Genomic DNA, 19,790 nt, shown 5'->3' with positions numbered 1-19,790 from the left:
TGAATTTTAAAAAAAAAAAATAAAAAAAAAAAACAATATTCCAAGGAATATTCCATAGAATATTCCAAGGAATATTCTTTTCTGGCAGCCAATCAGAAGCCGCCACGTGACAAGCCCGGAGGCCACCACGTGGCCCCCAGATGACGTCAGCAAACCTTTTTGGGCACATTTTAAAGGTTTTGGCAGTGGCCGGGTTTGAACCCGCGACCTATACTTTGCCACTACAGCGCCTTACCATTGCGCCAATGCATGCGGACTTGTAATGGGGGCAGCACGATGTATTTTTAAATTTTGAAACTAGTTTAAGCGGGAAACAAAGGGGGCCAGCCCCGCCTTCCATATGACCACGACCCAGAACCATGGGCTTAAGCCCCAACCGCCAGCCCAAACGGTCAGCACGAAATCCGAGGCCAACATTTAATATAACTGCAATTAAGTTGGCGGGATTCTTGGAGGACCCCCAAATTTGGCGGACCCGCCATAATTGGCAGACTTATCTGGACCTCCACTACAGTTAGCTGGAGTTTTTCTAGGGACATACTGGAGAAACATTAAATGACCATAACTTTGGCTAGGAAAGTCGGTTTTGGACGAATTGTTTTTTGATTTTGGGTCTCTTCGACCTTCTTAAGCCATTGGCATAGGTTTCACAGCCATCTGAGGTCATTTGCAGGTGTTTTTGCTTCATGGAAGTTCTAGGAGCCACCATGGCCAAATCAGTTTGGGAGCTGCATTGGGAATTGTGTAGCCATTGGAAGTGGAACGAAGGTCATTCCTGAAGTTTTTCAGCATTCTGAATCCATTTCTACAACTCGTTTTTCCTTCTGAGGCATTCTTCTCACTGTTTAGCTTCAGGGAAGCTTTCAGGGCCACCAGGGCCATTTCAGGGATTGAGCTGTTTGGGGGCTCTGTTCATCCGTTTTTGGTGATTCAAAAGCCTATGTCTGCTATTTTCGACCTTCTGAGTCTAATGGAAGAGGTTTTAGAACCAATTGAGGTCATATTCACCTCGAAATTCTCCATTCAAGTGTAAAGGGCCACCAGGGCCAATTGGGGAAAGTACTGTATAAGGTACAAAATTCACTGTTTAGTGTTTGGGAAAGAGCATGTTTGGCTAATTCCTATATTCTGATTTTGTATTTACAGTCAGATCTGTCCTTTGAGACACCCATATTCTTGTATTAGCCTTTGTAGCAATTTTAATACAAGAGGACAAGCCTAGTTGGAGAGGCTTGGTCCAGCAGATGTAGCCCAAGAGGGGGTGAACTGCTTTATCATTTTGATGTCTTTATTTGCTGAAGATGATATGCTAAACAAAACTGATATAAAGTATTAAACAACAAATAAATATAACTTGCATACACACATAATCACCTGTTCAGCTACAGAAAGTTACTTGTCTCATTCTGCAAGACCTTAAATTTCAAGTATGTGTATGTCAAAGACTTCTAAGTGTTTACTTTGTTATTTCTTTAGGCAGAGCCTGTAGAGGGCCAGGTAGCCTCTGGAACTCATCCTCTTTTTAGAGGTGACATGTCCGGTGAATGCCCCTACAGTCTATCTCTGTATAAGAAATAATAAGTTTATACATTTTTCGAGGTCATTTGGAGTGTCTAGCTCACAGTTGAAATTATTGGAAATGGATACCTTGCACCCTTAAACAAGTACATTCCATTTTCAGATCAAGGATAGATCGAGATCTAATGGCTTGGAATGAATCATCTCTATATGGTTTGATCATGCTTATTCTAGATCTGCATATTGACGCATGTAATGTTCTGTAAATATTATGATCTAGGTATAATTCAAGTTTGGAATAGTTGCAAATCATGAATGAATATTTACAGATCTATACGCTGGTTGACTTTGATAAAAGCACGTACATATGCAGGTTAGATACATCTAAATAGTGTATACCATATAAACTACGATGTTTGAAGTTGTAGGTGGTTCTGGTTGTTGATGCAAAGTTCTGTGTTCTGGTGATTGTTTACTAGTGTCAGTATTCTGCATATTCAGATTGGTTGATTGTGTTTAGCTTCAATGTTGATGGATGAGATATAATAATGGATCAGGATCATAATGACTTATATTTATGTGATCTGATGGACTAGATCTGGTTGCTGACACATGTATTATCCTTGTATATGTAATGATCTGGGTATGTCTAAAGTCTGGAAGTGCAGCAAAGTTACAAGTAAGTATTTGAAGACATATACGCTGTTTCACCATGGTGAAGTTGCGTATACATGCTGGTTAGGCTCTTCCAAGTAGCGTATGCACTCTTATGCATGATTTTTTATGATACAGTTGGATCTGAATATTGTTGCAGATTTCTGTGTTCTGCTCTGTGTTCTAGTGATTGTGTTTTTGTTGACAGGGTTTCAGTGATTTAGTGTTGGGTGATTCAAAGATTGATGATGCAAGTGGTGATTGATTTTGTGCTTCAATGATATTGATGGGTCTAGTATGAAAATTGGATGAAACATGGACTTCAGATTATGATGTTGTGTTCCATGAGTATCCAATCTGAAAATTTATGAAACGTGGTACCTGGAGGAAGAAAGAGAAGGTTGTAGCCTTCTGTAGGTCAGCACCTACATACTAGTACATCAGCTAGTATAAGAGCTAAGGGGGTTGTAGCTCCCTTCCAGGAGATGCTGGAGAATGAGAGAAGGTTGTAGCCTTTTGTAGGTCAGCACCTACGTACTAGTACATCAGCTAGTACAAAAGCTAAGGGGTTGTAGCTCCCTTCCAAGAGAAGCTGGAGAACGAGAGAAGGTTGTAGCCTTCTATAGGTAGAAGCCTGCATACTGGTATAAGAATGCTCTAGTACAAAAATATTGTAAAAAGAAGTTTCTTATTAAAAGAAGATAGAGACGAATTGTAGCAGGTGGTTTTCACCCACATTGGGTTTCCACCTTATATCATGGTGTTCATGTGTGATGATCTGTTCTGTTTTACTGCACCTATTTACTATTCATATGGTTAATGAAGTTCTGATGCACTGATTAAAGATCAACATCTAATGGATTAATTGAATCATAAGTTTACTGGACATATGCTAGTTGCATTAGACAAAGTTGCGTATACACGCAGGTTCCCTTAACTGAAGTAGCGTACATAAATCTAACTATGGAAATGAAAAATTTAGTGATTTGATAATACTGATTCACCCCCCCCCCCCGAGTATTATTTCCAACAATTGGTATTAGAGCAGGTACTTTGGTAGAAGCTTGATTGCTTGAAGGAGATCCATAGAACAATGGGAAAGAAGCTAAAGAAGAAAGTACCTAAGATGAAGAAGACATCTCAAAGGAACTATGATAGTGGGAGAATAAATTGGGGAATATGTGGAAGAAACATTTCAGATTCAGAATCACCTGAGAATGAAGATGAACAAGAAAAAGAATTATCAGGTATGAGTTTGTTATCCTCTGGTGATACATTTCTCCATCCATTTGAAGATGATGAAAGTGATAGCGAAAGAACTTGCTCTTATGGGTGTTGCTCTTATGGGTGAGGATGAAAGATACCAAATAAATACAGAATTTAAAAGGCTCACGGACAAAATTAAAGATCAACAAGATCTATTGGAAAAAAGGGAATGTTCCTCCAAGGAAGAAGCTACCAAACTAAAAGATCAACTAGAGGAAGGAAATAGGGTAAGGAAGCTATTCAAGGAAAAGGAAGATCACTGTAAAAAGCTACAAGATGAAGTGACATCATTAAGAAATGAAGTAAATGAAAGGAGCACAACAATCAAGAAACTCAGAGAAAGATCCAGTTACTATGAAAGTCTTGAAGCTAAGATCCTCTCGCTAAAAGAAGATCTTGAAGAATCAAATAAGCAGAATAAATAACTACTCCAAGCTCTTGAAAAACAAGAAAACAAAGTTCTTGAATTAAGTCATCAGTTGGAAGAAGGAAGAAAAGTTGAAGGAATCATGAAGAAACAATATCTTGAAAAGGAAGAGCAACATTAGGTTGAGGTAAATATTCTAAAAGATAAATTAGAAGAAAAGGATAAGCTCTTACGATTTCAAGATAGTATTAAGATCTTGGATGATATTCTTAGTAGTCAATGGTCTCCTGCTATCAAAACTGGTCTTGGTTTTCATGAATCTGTTGAAGGTGAATCTAGTTCACAAAGTAAGAAAAGCAACTCTAATGCAAAATCTGAAATGTTCAACACGGAGATGAGAGGTCAATCCCATCAACAACCAAGGAAATAAGTTCTTCAAAGAAAATCTTTTACTCCTAACTATGGGAGTGATAGTCGATTATTTCCTCCGATGAATAATGTTGAATGTTATGTATGTCATAATTTTGGACATGTTGCAGCTAGATGCAGAAGTAGAATGGTTCAAGACCATCACATAGAAAGATCATGACGTTCCAGGTACTTTAAGGGATATTGTTTTTCTTGCAATATGTTTGGTCACAAAGCTGTTGATTGCTACAGAAGGAATATGAAACATGTAAGATGTTATGCATGTAACAAGATTGGACATATAGCAAAGGAATGCAAGAACAAAGTACGAGCACCATACCAAAAGGAGAAAACATCATCACACTTGAAGATATGGAAGAAGAAGGAAGTACAGTCAGAAAGATGTGACACTACACAATATACAGACCTAACAGACTTAAAGGGAGCTGAAAGTGTAAAACTTCAGTGTTATAAATCTCGTACGCAAGTTTCATGAAGAGAAGTCACGTATATACGTGAGTTAGACACTGCACAGTCACGTATATGTCAGTTTGAGAAAAGCAGTGGGACAGACTCAGGAAAAAGGATTTGATATGGTCTAGTCCATTATTTGCTTTGTTTGATAATGGTTAAAATCTACTAATGATGTGTGGAAATGTCTTTGGTACTCATAAGATGTTTTAGATCATAACTTGATGATGATGATGCCTTGATACTTCTTGCTGATATATGCATTATTAGATCAGACAGTGAACAAATAGCACAGGTTCAGGGGGAGCATATGCTTTGAATAATGCATTGTTGGCATTATGGTTAGAAGTCCTTGGTGATGATGCTTATATGGATAAATGATACATCTTACTATGATATGGTTATGAGTTTCCCATGACAAAATCTCATATGATTCTTGGGGTTACAGAGTTGGTGTTCAGATCAGATTTGTGGTTGATTCTCTGATGATGCATATATGTTGCTTACATGGTAATCTTCATAAGGATAAGGAGAAGTACAAAGCTTGAATACACAACTTCATTACTTGATGATGAGTCACTCATATGTTGTTGTTTTCATTTGCATAAGGATCATATAATACAGTTATGATACAGGATTCCTATAGTTCTTAACTCTCGCATGGTTGAGGATTGTTGTTGTTGATGATATCAAGAAGTCTTGACAAAAGATCTTGAGCTCAAGATACATAGTGATATATACAGTATGTTGGATACATGGATGATTACTTAAAGTTGCATTGTTGGAGACATGATGATGATGAGTTCTTACCAATATGATGATAGGTTGATACTCACATATGTTGATTGATGCTTATCAGATGAGGGATGTTCTTGAGTGATGATACATGGATGGTATAAAAGATCATGCAGATCTTGACAATGATGAGATGACTATGGTGTTTTTCTCATATGATATAATGTGAAAGATTTTGTATGACATATACAGAAATAATTCATGGAAGGCTATGATAATGTTCAAAAGGATGAGTTGATACCTATATGCAGACATACCTTGTTAAAGGTTGATGATATCTACACTAATGGACATATACAAGTTGCTAGTCTGGATGCTATTGACAAATGCTTATGGAGCAGATCATACATTGTGGATGATAGTTGCTGATGACTATCATGGTCTTGTTTAGATATTTGGTCTCTGTTACAAATGTCATTTGATGTAAAGGTCATATCAGTTTGTCTCTATGTATTGTAGTCATTTGATGAATCCCTTTTGGTCATATGATGTAATTTGTACCCCCACTATGCATGGGAAGGATGATGTAATATTTCAAGTCATGTATAAACAATTGGTATCTGGTATATCCCCACTTAGTTGGGTGGATGAGTCAATTTTATCCCCACTTGGTTGGGAGAATGAATGTATGTATGAGTCATAGAGTCATGTTATTTTCTTGAAAATATTTACAGACTCTGCAGGTACTCAGGGGGAGTATGGGTGATACAGTACATCTCAGCATGAACAGAGGGGGAGCTCAATCAGATATTTTAGCATGCACTTAGGGGGAGCATGACCCTTTGCCCTTGATGTCAAAGGGGGAGAGTGATTTGGTGTTGGTGTTGTTTCCATCAAGTCCAAAGGGGGAGATTGTTGGCATTATGATGCATGTATTATACTTGATGGCAACCCACTTGTAGCAGAACAACTCACTTATATATAACTAGATGAATCTACAGAAGAGATATTAGATGTGAAAAAATACATGGGATGCAGGTTAGTTCAAAGGAATCAGTTCAGATATAATGTACAATGATAACTCATTAAGATGACAATTCACAGTGTAGCAAGTTAACATTGCCATCAAAGCCAAAGGGGGAGATTGTTGGAATTATGATACAGGTGTTGTCCTTGATGGCAACTTACTAAGAGTTCAGGCTCTCAGAATGAAGGAAAGATTGGTTGATTGTGTTTAGCTTCAGTGTTGATGGATGAGATCTAATAATGGATCAGGATCATAATGACTTATCTTTATGTGATCTGATGGACTAGATCTAGTTGCTAACACATGTATTATCCTTGTATATGTAATGATCTAGGTATGTCTAAAGTCTGGAAGTCCAGCGAAGTTATAAGTAAGTATTTGATGACATATATGTTGGTTCGCCATGGTGAAGTTTTGTATACACGCTGGTTAGGCTCTTCCAAGTAGCGTATGCACTCTAATGCATGATTTTTGATGATACAGTTGGATCTGAATATTGTTGCAGAGTTTTGTGTTCTGCTCTATGTTCTAGTGACCGTGTTTTGGTTGATAGGGTTTCAGTGATTCAGTGTGGTGATTCAGAGATTGATGATGCAAGTGGTGATTGATTTTGTGCTTCAATGATATTGATGGGTCCAATATGAAAATTGGATGAAACATGGCCTTCAGATTATGATGTTGTGTTCCATGAGTATCCAGTCTGAAAATTTATGAAATGTGGTGCCTGGAGGAAGAAAGAGAAGGTTGTAGCCTTCTGTAGGTTAGCACCTACGTACTAGTGCATCAGCTAGTACAAGAGCTAAGGGGGTTGTAGCTCCCTTCCAAGAGAAGCTGGAGAACGAGAGAAGGTTGTATCCTTCTATAGGTCAGCACCTATGTTCTAGTACATCAGCTAGTATAAGAGCTAAGGGGGTTGTAGCTCCCTTCCAGGATAAGCTGGAGAATGAGAGAAGGTTGTAGCCTTCTGCAGGTAGAAGCCTGCGTAATGGTATAAGACTGCTCAAGTATAGAAATATTGTAAAAAGAAGTCTATTATTAAAAGAAGATAGAGACGAATTGTAGTAGGTGGTTTTCAACCACATTGAGTTTCCACCTTATATCATGGTGTTCATGTGTGCTTCTTATGTGTGATGATCTGTTCTGTTTTACTGCACATGTTTACTGTTCATATGGTTAATGAAGTTATGATGCACTGATTAAAGATCAACATCTAATGGATTAACTGAATCATAATTTTACTGGACATACGCTAGTTGCATTAGACAAAGTTGTGTATACACACAGGTTCCCTTAACTGAAGTAGCGTACATGAATCTAACTATGGAAATGAAAAAGTTAGTGATTTGATAATACTGATTCACCCCCTCCTCTCATTACTATTTCCAACAATTGCATGTATGAATCCTATATAAAGTATAGAGACTCCCCTTGAGGAGCGTGGTGTCTTATTTTGTAATTAAGCCCAACTCTATTAGAGGTTGCCCCCTCGAAGAGGAAACTGAACATTGCTTTCCTTTTTGAATAATAAAATACATGTTGTTATTTCTTATTGTTCTGTGTTCTGGGTATCTTTATACACATATTTGGTATTATGGTATCTTCTCGTAGGTCAAGACCGTAACACATGGCATATTTGCATTCTTGTAGTGTGATTCTTTTTTCAGTAATGATTTTATGATCCTCCTTTACAAACATTAATATTTCTATGATTAGCTTTCTCTTCTCCTCAATAGATGTTTCTATATATGTTATTTCCTGGGAAAGTGCAGTAATTAGGTCCTATACCCCTTCTCCATGTATCCAATCTAAAGTAGGGACCAACCTTTTGTTAGCAAAGGATCTTCGTTGATGAAGAAAATCTAGTTCTTCCTTTTGTACTTTTCTCGGAGAAATCCTTTTGTCAATGGGAGAGATAGAAACTACACTTTTGGGTTCATCGGGAGGATAATACACATCAATACTCACCATGTTGGGTTATGTGAGATGGTATAATTTAGACTGGAGGTCAAGAATATGAGCATTATATTGACGATTTTGGAGACAATCACTAACGGTAAGGGTAGAAATCTTATATTATAATTTGGAAATTTCATTTTCAATGGATGTAGGTGTTTCATAATGAAGCATTTTGAAATTAGAAATAAAATCATCAATAGATAGATCATAGTCATAACCAGAAGGAGAGTTGGGTAGATAAATATTTTTACATTGGCATATGAAGAATCAAAATCAAAATCATTATTGAGATATACTCAATATCTTCATTAGGTGGTGGGGAGGGAATGGGTTCCTATTCAAGAGGACCATATGTAGAGGAAAAGATTTCAAATAATTTTTGTTTATGTTTGATTTTCTGTCATAGACAACAATTGTTTACCCTATGTCCTAGCTTGTGTCAGATATAATAAGTTCCAAGCCTAGAATTGAAAGATTTTTTTCTTTTGTGAAAATTTGACTTCTTTGGTTTGGAGCCATGAAACCTTCTATGGGAAAAATGAGAGCATGTTGTTCTTTTGGTGGAACGATGTGCACAATTGCATGTTTTTCCACAAGCTTATTCTTTGTAGAATTTCTATGGAATCCAAAATGATAAGTCTCAGCATGTATATCACAAACACCATTATCAAATCCTAACTACTTCTTAATAGAATTAACAATTTTCTTCCTCATGCATTCCTTCTATAGGGTATAAAGGATATTTTCTTCTAGTCATGCAAGAGAAAGTTAAGATATAATGATATCTTTTGCCTCAAATATTTGTCTTACCAAATCTAGAATATTTCCATGCATTATAGATAGATATTTTCTAGGATAACTAACATTATCAAAATCTGGCAACTTATATAATAGATCTTGCAAAATACAAAAGAATTCAAGTAATTGTTTCAAATTACAAAATCCTTGGCTCACGAATAGATCAACATAATGCTATGTATAAACCTTTCTATCACTGTAGAATTCATGAATAACTTCTTTTATTAGTTCCTCAAAAGGATTTTCAATATTCGTGATTTCTAATTTATAATTTTCATCTAACCCCTTCCATTCGAGTTCAAGTTTACCTGTAAATCCCCATGTCTTTCATAAGGCCAATTCTACCAAACTAAATTTCTTCCTAAATATTGATTTTTTCGTTTCCTCCCATGCATTCCATTGTGGACTAACAACTTATTTTCAACTTTAGATATGCAGAAATTTGTCATTGCAGCTGGATCTATATTTTCTCAACTAAAACTAGGGAAATTTTCTGACTATGCAAGGTCATAAGGGACTTTTCTGCTTGCTCCATATTGGCATTGCACCATTTTTCCCATGCAGATTCAAAGGGTTTCCCTCTAGAATCATCCTTGGAATTTTTAGGGATATTGGGATCTATAAAACTTGAAGGTTTCTCTTCACTTTTAACCATCTTAATCTTAGGGATTTGAGATTTCACAAGTTCTAATTTTCCTTTTTCCAGAGATGAAATTAGATTTTTTTTCTAATTTTTGTGAATAAAAAGACATTTTCTTAAGTAGAAGTACTTTCTCATGCATCTACAAGAAATGATAAGTTTGTTCTTCAAACTTTCAATATGTAAGTGCTAGTCCTAGGAAATTTGACTTAGCACTTAGTTTTAAGTCTGCAACAGCTTCCATGATTTTGTCTAACTTAGAGTGGACTTCCTTAAATGCACTCTCTTTCTCTTCAGACTTTTGAGTAAGTTGTTCTAGTTCACTATGTAAGCTAGTAACATGGGACCGAGTCTTTAATATGTCTTGAGGAATATCATATAAATTTTGTGAAATACATGTATTATGATAATTTTAGTAGTTTTTCAATTTGACTATTTCCTGGGGCTTTTCATCTACTACGTTTCTATATTGTAGAAAATCCAAAACAGTAACTAGATTCCCATCTTTGAACTTGGGGAATAATTCCCTGGACCCAACATCCTTTTTGGAAATAATGTCTTATTGATAAAATCTTTTGACTATTCTCAAGGAAAATAATATCCAAGCATTTATTATCTCCAACTATCTTTAGACATTCTTAACATTCAACATGTTTTCCTATATGATGTCCAATACTTTGTAGCTAAGGATGCCTAAATGTCTCATATCTCTTAAAATCTGAGGCCAAAATTTTGGTCATACTCTTGGTAGCTTGACAAAATTTTCATTGTGGAGATCAAACCTTACTATGCCTTGTTAAATTCTTTTCTAAGTCCTTAGGCTCACAAAATATAGCTAACTTAGACATAGAGAATTACAAAATCAAGTAATTTCCCAAACCTAGTGATGCTTTCTAGGAATTTAACCTGATTATAGGGCTTGTAGAATATTTTAAGATTGAAAGAATTTTTGGTTATGAAGGTGGTAAACATTTTTGGCTAGGTGGTTGGAATTCAACCTTCCGTTCGTTAGAAATTTTTACTGTTGAGAATCCCAAGGGAAATGGGAGTGACATTTCCTAGTCGAATCACCACGCCTTTAGTTGTGTCTCTTTGAGTAAGATGGGGGTTGAGAGTAGGAAGAGTGGTTGAAAAAAAATGAAGGCATATTGTAGTATGAATCTGGGGAATATACACAATTATTTTCAATGTGGGTTTACTAAGAAGTATGAAGAGTCAATACTCTTTGGATGTGGAATTTGATTTCGCAACCAACGAGTGCCTACACTTGACATATAAGTAAACCTATAAGGAGATAAGTCAAAAAGACAATTAAAAAGCATTTCTTTTCTTTTCCCTCCAAAATATTTACTCTTGGGGATGACATCATCATCTTGAATCCTATTGCATCTTTTAAAGTTATTTTTGTTAGTACACTTTTTCGTTTGAGACCCATTTTTTACTTCAAAACCCCCTAATTTAAATATTGGAAAAAGCATATGAGTGAGGGTTGTGGGGAAATATTGGAGAAAAAATAATTTATGGGTGGGGTTGGTGGAAATATTGGTGAAATAATAATATCTTTTCTCCAATATTTCCTCCACATACACTCTCACCTTGATATTATGTTTTCTCCAATGCATAATATGAGGGTGGGGGTGGTGGTTCGGATAAATAATGGAAAAAACATACATATATAACTTATATATGTATGTTTTTTCCTATAAGTGTGAGGATGTGGGTGTGGGTCGGGGGGGGGGGGAATATTGGGGAAAACATAACTTATGGGTGGGGGTGGGAAAAACTATTGGTGAAAACATAATATGTTTTCTCCAATATATCCCCACCTCCACCCTCAGCCTCATATTATATTTTTTGCAATACATAATATGAGGGTGGGGTTGGTGGTTGTGGGAAATAATGGAGAAAACATACCTATTATAAGGGTGAGGATGGAGGTAATATTGGATAAAATATAATATTACATAATGTGAGGGTGGGGGTGAGGGTAAATATCGGAGGAAACATACATAATATGAGGGTGAGGGTGAGGGTGAGGGTGAGGGTGAGGGTGAGGGTGAGGGTGAGAGTGAGGGTACGGGTGAGGGTGCCAGTGAAATGTTGGAGAAAACATATGAATGTGGGCGGTGGGGGGGATATTGGAAAAGAAATAATATGAGGGTGAGGGTGAGGGTGGGGGTGGGCGGAAACACTGGAGAAAATATTGTATGTTTCATCCAATATTTTCCCCCAACCCCCACCATACATATGTTTTATGAGGGTGGATGTGGGGGAAATATTGGAGAAACCATAATATGTTTTCTCCAATATTTCCTCCCACCTTCACCCTCATATTATGTATGGTGTCCTATATTTCTTTTCTAATATTTCTTCCCACCCCCACCTTCACCCTCATATTATGTATGGTGCCCTATATTCCTTTTCTAATATTTATTCCCACCCCCACCTTCACCATGCATAATATGAGGGTAAGTGTGAGGTTGTGAGTGGGAGAGAATACTAGGAAAAACATAATATGGTGAGGGTGAGGGTGGGGATGGGGAGAAATATTGGAGAAAACATAATTATTTTTCTCTAATATTTCCATAATATGCTTTCTCCAATATTTCCTTGCCATCTCCATGCTTACCCTCACCCTCATATTATGTATGGTAAGGGTAAATGTGTTGGTGGGGGCTAATATATTGAAGAAAAATAACATAATATGTTTCTCCAATATTTTCCCTACCCTCCATTATGTTTTTTCCAATATCTCCCGATATATTTTCTCTAATATTCTCCCTGACCCCCACCCCCACCATACATAATATGAAGGTGGGGGTGTGGGTGGGAGGAAATATTGAAGAAATTTTATTGCCATGTTTACTCTAATATTTATCCCCCCTCCCACCCATATGTTTTATCCAATATTTCAATTCACCCTCATCTTCATATTATATACTGGAGAAAACATAATATGATAGTTTAGATGGAGGATGAAGAACATATAATATGTTTTCTCCAATATTCACATTGAATTGTGACAAAAATATCTTGTCATTGCCACATGAAAACAACCTCATATTGGAATGTGAATGTGGTGAGCATATCCTGACATTGTAATGATATGAACATAACATAACGTCACAATGTGGCAAACATAACCTCATGTCATATCATGACAAACATATCCCCACATCACAATTTGATGAATATAGCTTGTCATCTTAATGTGATAAACAAAACCCTGTGTGTGAAATGCGATGACCATAACCTAATGTTGTACAATGATGAACAGAACCGAATGACATCACATGTGATGACCATAACTTAACATTGCAATGTCACAAACATCACCTAACAACATATTGTGTTGGACAAAAGACAACGTAACAAATGTGATGAACATAAACCAATGTTGTAATGTGATGACCATAACTTAATGTTATATTGTGATGAACAAAACATGATGTCACAATGTTATGACCATAACTTGACATATTAGAGAAATATTGGAGAAAACATAATATGAGAGTGAGGTGGCGAGAAATATTAGATAAAACATAATATATTTATATTCCATACATAATATAAAGATATTTATTTATAAAGATATCTTTATACATACATACATAGATATATAGATATATATATATATATATATATATATATATATATATATATATATATATATATATAGAAAAAGTGGAGAGAGAGGGAGATTAACTTAATAAAATAGTTAAGTAGTGTATATAATTTTTATTTTATTTTTTTCAATGAGAATATCTTTATATTTTATATGAGAAATATAAATGCTCATTCCTTGAGGGATTGTTAACAAGCTTTGGCATGTCACCACATTATGAGCTAAACATGTCACATGTAGGAATTTAACCTTGGAATGGAGGATAACAATATTTCTCCCCACCGACCAAACTAAACCCAATTGAAAATTTAGGTTTATAGTTAATGGTTTATATAGTTTGATATTTTTAGTTTAATATATATAATCACATAAGTGCTTTACTATGGTTGATTTTTTATTTTTTTTTACATATAGTCATATAGTATGCATAGCTTGAGTGAGCCTAATGGTTAAGAACGTGTTTCTTCCTAAGAAATCACAAGTTCAAATCTAGACTTTAGTAGTCAATTTGTTATGTGGAGGTGGGTCCCTTATCCCATAAACATTAATAAAGATTTTTTTTAAAATAAATTTTCCTAAATTTTGAAAAAAAAATTGTTTTCTTAAATTTGAAATGTCTTTTTAGAGGTTAGAGATGGTCAAATATGCTACAATGTTTGACCATGGTTCACATTGTGATGCAATCCAACATAACCCCACATTACAATGCCACAGTCATACCATGATGTCACATTTGAGCATATGCTTTCATGAATATAACATTGTGATAGAATCTAACATAACCTTACATTAAAATTTGATAAGCATACATCGATATTACTTTCAAACATAACCCTTCATCAACATTGCATTGTGATGCAATTTAATATAACCTAACATCGAATTGACAAAAATATCATATCATATTAATGTGATGAGCATAACCTGATGTTGCAATGTGACATACATTTTTGAACATCACAATGTGGTGAACATAACCCAATGTTGCAATGAGATGAATATAACCTAACATCACAACATGAAAAAATAACCCCTTGTCATAGTGTGACAAACATAAACTAACGTCATAATGTGTCAAGAAAAATACTACATCACAATGTGACGAAGAGAATCTAACATCGTAATGTGATGACCATAGTTACCCAATGTTATACTATGATGAGCAAAACATGATATCACAATCATAACATGACATCACAATGTAAAAAATGTAACAATACATCATAATGTGTTGAATAAAGCCTAATTTCACCAAACATAACCTAACATCATAGTCTAATGAACATGTCCTATTGTCACAATTGAACATAATCCTTCGCCAACATCACATTGTGATGCAACCCAACCATAGTAAATTATAGTTAACCATGTTCAAGCATTATCAATCGTTCTCATCCATGGTCAAAACATAGTCAAGCATGCTCACCCATGGTCAACCATGGCCAACCATGGCCATACCTATCTAACTAAGGTCAATCATAGTCACCCATGGTCAACCTATTATTCCATAGTCAACCATGGTCTATTTCAGTGAACCATACACAACCATAATCAACATGGTCAACCATAGGAAAGCATGGGCAGCCATTGTCAACCATAATTGACATGGTCACCATTACTAGACATTGTCAACCATGATAAATGATAGTCAACTATAACATGTCATGATAAGCCATAGTTAACCGAGGTCAAACATGGTTAAATGTGGTCAACAATTAGTCAACCATACTAAACCATCATCATACGTTATCAACCATGTTCAATCTTGTCTTCCATAATTGACCATGGTCTACCTTGATTAACCATACTCAACCAAGTCAACCATAGGCTACCTTAGGTAACTGTAGTCAACCATGGTCATTGATGGTTAACATGAGCAAGATGATCAACCATAGTCTATTGTAGTCAATTATAGTTAATTGCAGACAACCATGCCCAACCATTTTTAGCCATGGTTAACCATGATCGTCATTGATAGTCGATTATAGTTGACCATACTCAACCTTCATTAATAAAGTCGATCATAGTCAACATGGTTAACCATAGGAGATATGGCCAATCATAGTCAACATGGTCAACCATGAACAACCATAGTTAACCATTGTTAACACGGGAACATGGTAACCATTGTCAACCATACTCAACTATAACCATTTTTGGGTAAACTTGGTCATACATGGTCATACATAGTCTACATGGTCAAACATGGTCAACAATAATTAACATGATCAAATGTGATCAATCATAGTTAAACATGGTCATCCTTGGTCAACCATAATCAATAATGGTAATACATAGGCATACATGGTCTACATTATCTTCCATAGTTGACCATGGTATATTCTAATCAACCGTACTCAATCGTGGTCAACCATAGACAATCTTAGGTAACTATAGTCAACCATGGCGAACAATAATTAATCATTGTCAACATTGGCAAGATGGTCGCCATTGTTAAATGTTATCAACATAGTCAACCATAGTTAACTATAGCCTTTCATGGGAAACCTTAGGCAACCTTAGTAAACCATGATGAAATGGTTAAACATGGATAAACATAGTCAACACATTGAAATGTTGTCAACCATAGTCAAGCATTGTCAACCTTAGTGAACTATAATTAGCGACAGGCATACATAGTCAACATGGCCTTCTATATTTGACCATGGTCTACCTCAATCATCCATACTCAACCATGGTTAGCCATAGGAAACCCTAGGTAAGAGTTACCCAAAGTCAAACATAGTATACATGGTCATCCCTAGTCAACATGGAAAAGTGTGGTAAAATATAGTCAAACATGGTCATCCTTAGCCAACCATAATCAATCATTCTCATACATAGTTAACCATGGTCAACATGGTCTTCCATAGTTGATGATAATCCATCTTAATTAACCATGGTCAACTGATGTTGGCATAATATCACGTAACAATTAATGCTACGAGTAATCATTCCTCTTTCTTAATCTCCTTATAGTATTCTTATATTTTAAATGTGGTTACAAGAAATTCTTATCTTTCGTCCCATCTGCGTAACTTTTACACAATGGTTACCAGAACTCAAAGGATATACCAGATATTTATTTCAATTGTGAACACAATTCTTACAACTTAACATTTGCTAATCTCTATCTACACAAAAATATTGTATCCAATGGTTGGCTATGCTTTAATCACTGCGACATACAATTCCGCTTCAATTCCACTCTATCCATACAATATATAATATCTTACCATGACATTAAATATTCAAAACTATACTTAGATCTACTTCTTACCCATCTGTTCACAAATTTCCTTCCAGCTGGATATCAATTATAATTATAAAACTCCATATTTGATAAAGAACTCAACTAATTACTTCGAAACAAAATTTTGGTCTATATTACACTTCAACTGATCGAAGTTGAAGTCAGTTAGCCGAGGTTAGCTAAAAGGTCCTACCCTAAGTTAGGTCAACTTACATCCATACTTGTTTAGTCAAAGTAGTTGGGAGGTCAGGTTCTTATTCCCATTCCAACTTGTCCACAAGCCCGAACTTTGTATGACTAAAATTATGTCCCAACCTCTAGTCATAATTGACTCTCCTTTCTTGTATAATGTTTGTTTGAGGCCAAAGGCCCGATCCAGTGCTCTGTGGATTTTTAAGGCCTTCACACTATTGCTTCAAATAAGAAAGAACCACTAGTGATCTTTGGGTCAATGTTCAGTGATCCTTCAAACGCTACCTTCAAACTCAACATCTAATAAGATGTTATGGCCTAGTAAGATACTCTAATTCTGCCTTGTATGTAGTTACTTTTTCTCTCATGAACTTCTGAGATCTATATTATCTCACTTTCTCGTTTTTGTGAAGTCTCATAGGCTTCCCAGGTCAAGAAGAGATCAAGACTAATCTGGAGCCACACTTCAATTTTAATCACGAGACAAAGAGATGCTATTTCAATCTACGTAGGCATCAATGCATTTATGTAGGAATAGAATTGGAAAACTAAGCAATCCCTATTCCATTAAACTTCCAATTGAGTATTTACAAAGAATTGCAATGGCTCTCTACTAGATCCCTGTCACTCTTGGACTTGGTTTCTCTTTATGGCCTTATCCTACCTTTATTTGGCCACCCCCAATTCCCTTAGGCTTACAAAAACTATATATACAAAATAGAATAAACAAAAATTTGTGTTAGATGCTATTATATCTCTTCAGATCCTAAAATCTTTCCAAACTAATCTAATATCTTACTAAGAGATATCCCTAAAATCTCGCCAACTCACTCAAGCTCTCGAGATCTATTTGAACAAATTTGATTACAATTTATCAATCTAATTTATACAAACTTATAGATTTATGACTCATTCTATTATAATAAAATAATTACAAAAATTAGATAACCCACTTCCTTTGTAAATGCTAAAATCCTAGGTCTAATCAAAAAGTTGTAAACCTGAGAGCCTATGCTCCTGCATCAGACTTCGAAGGTGGAAAAATTTCATGACCTCCTAATCATGTGTCATTGATCATTTATCCACTAGTATCCCATATTTTATATTGTAATTGATCACCCATTTCATTGTGTTGTTGTCCAATGGTCCCTGTTGTTGTTACCTTCAATTCTCCAAGTTTCCAAACCTTGTTTTTCAACATTCCATTAATTATTTCGATGCATTCTTGTACAGTTAATTTCCTTCTATTTTTGACTTCTCTTTTTACATCAATATGCCTCCTCTTAGGCTCTTTTGTCTCTATCATCCTCATCTCATTGCTTTCATATGTCCAAGTTATCATTTTGTTGGTACATGCTACTACTACCTTGTTGAAACTGATTGTTGCTGCTATCTACTAACTATTGCATTTCCTTTTCCTCTATGCCACTGCTAGTAGGTACATTTTTTATTTCTCAAAATTATTTTGAATTAATCCTGCAAACTCCATGCGGTCTTCACCAGTTGTATCCTTTACTTTATCATAATCCACATGCTCAAAGAAACAATTTGGTTGAAAAACAAAACGTTATTCTTCTTGAGTTGGTTCCTTGAGCATTTTATTTGTGCTTGCAACAAATATGAAATCTTCCTTGTTAATCCTTGGAGTGATCAACCAGTCTTCCAACATCCTCAATTATTCATCAAAGTTTTTCCATATTAGATATGAGTGTCATTCTTCCTCTTTATGTTTCCCTCTTTGGATGACTTCATAAGCCAACTCTTATTTGTTGGTTTGTATATATATATCCCTATGATTTCCTTTCTGACACAACTTGTGGCCATCTTCCTTCAGAATAGAATTTTGACTTTGTCTTTTCTCAGTACCTTGAGAATACATTCCTTAATCTCCCTTCATTTTAATGACAACATCAAGTAATTTTTCATCCCCTGCAAAACCTGTAACCATGCACAAATTATCTGATTTTGAAATATAAGGATCCCTAGTCTCCCTTGCTATCACCATCATCAAATCTTCATGTTGATCAAAATTTCCCAAGCTCTCCATGAAATCATTGCTTTCTCTACCATACAAATTCTACTGCAATGGTTACCATAAATTCCTCTTTGTTTCTACTTACAATTCAGACCATTTTATCCAAATTTAAATTATGAAGGTCATCCTTACCTTATCTCATATCCATAACTTTGCTTCCTTCAAGAACTTCTGAGTTCTTTTCTACCCACTACTTGCAAGTCTCTTTATGTTATGCAACTTTTCACTTGAGAACTTTTGCTACCATGTAACATCCCTTCCTAGGTCTACCCAAAGTAACCATGCCAATTGGCATAAACATGAAGAGATATCCTACTACAAGCAGATTCGACCTCCTATGCCACCTTAAGGAAGTGGAATCGACGGAATATCACATACATTCATCCAACATCATCAACAAAACCCGTAGGAGACAAGCCATCCACTCAGACAGTCTGTCCCTAGGTCCCACTGCTATTTTGTAGCTCTTAGGCCATATTCGCTCTCATGCTATGGGCAAGGGAGCGACCAACAACCCAAAGTCGCTCTCACAAACCTGTCTGCCAACGACTGTGGACCCGAATTGCCATTTCTGTGTGATCAACCCTGGGATTTAAGCCACTTTTTTAGCCAAGAATCATGGCCACTGCCCAGAACTTTTTGTAACTTTCAAAATTCATTAAAGAAATGATAACAATGTTGATCAATGAAAAATAAACCTCAGGACTAGGCCTGAGCATCACCAACCGGGATTGACATTCTGTCAAACACTTAGAAAATATGCAACCTACAGGTCTAGGACATGAGACAAAGCATAAATGATTGAAACCACTTATGAAACATAACCAGAATGATCACCTCCTTCT

Source organism: Pinus tabuliformis, chromosome 1_2 (genome assembly GCF_031772625.1).
Source record: "Pinus tabuliformis cultivar Carrire ecotype Pingquan chromosome 1_2, CPIR1, whole genome shotgun sequence".
In the NCBI taxonomy this organism is placed as follows: Eukaryota; Viridiplantae; Streptophyta; class Pinopsida; order Pinales; family Pinaceae; genus Pinus; species Pinus tabuliformis.
Note: the sequence above shows the minus strand (reverse complement) of the source record.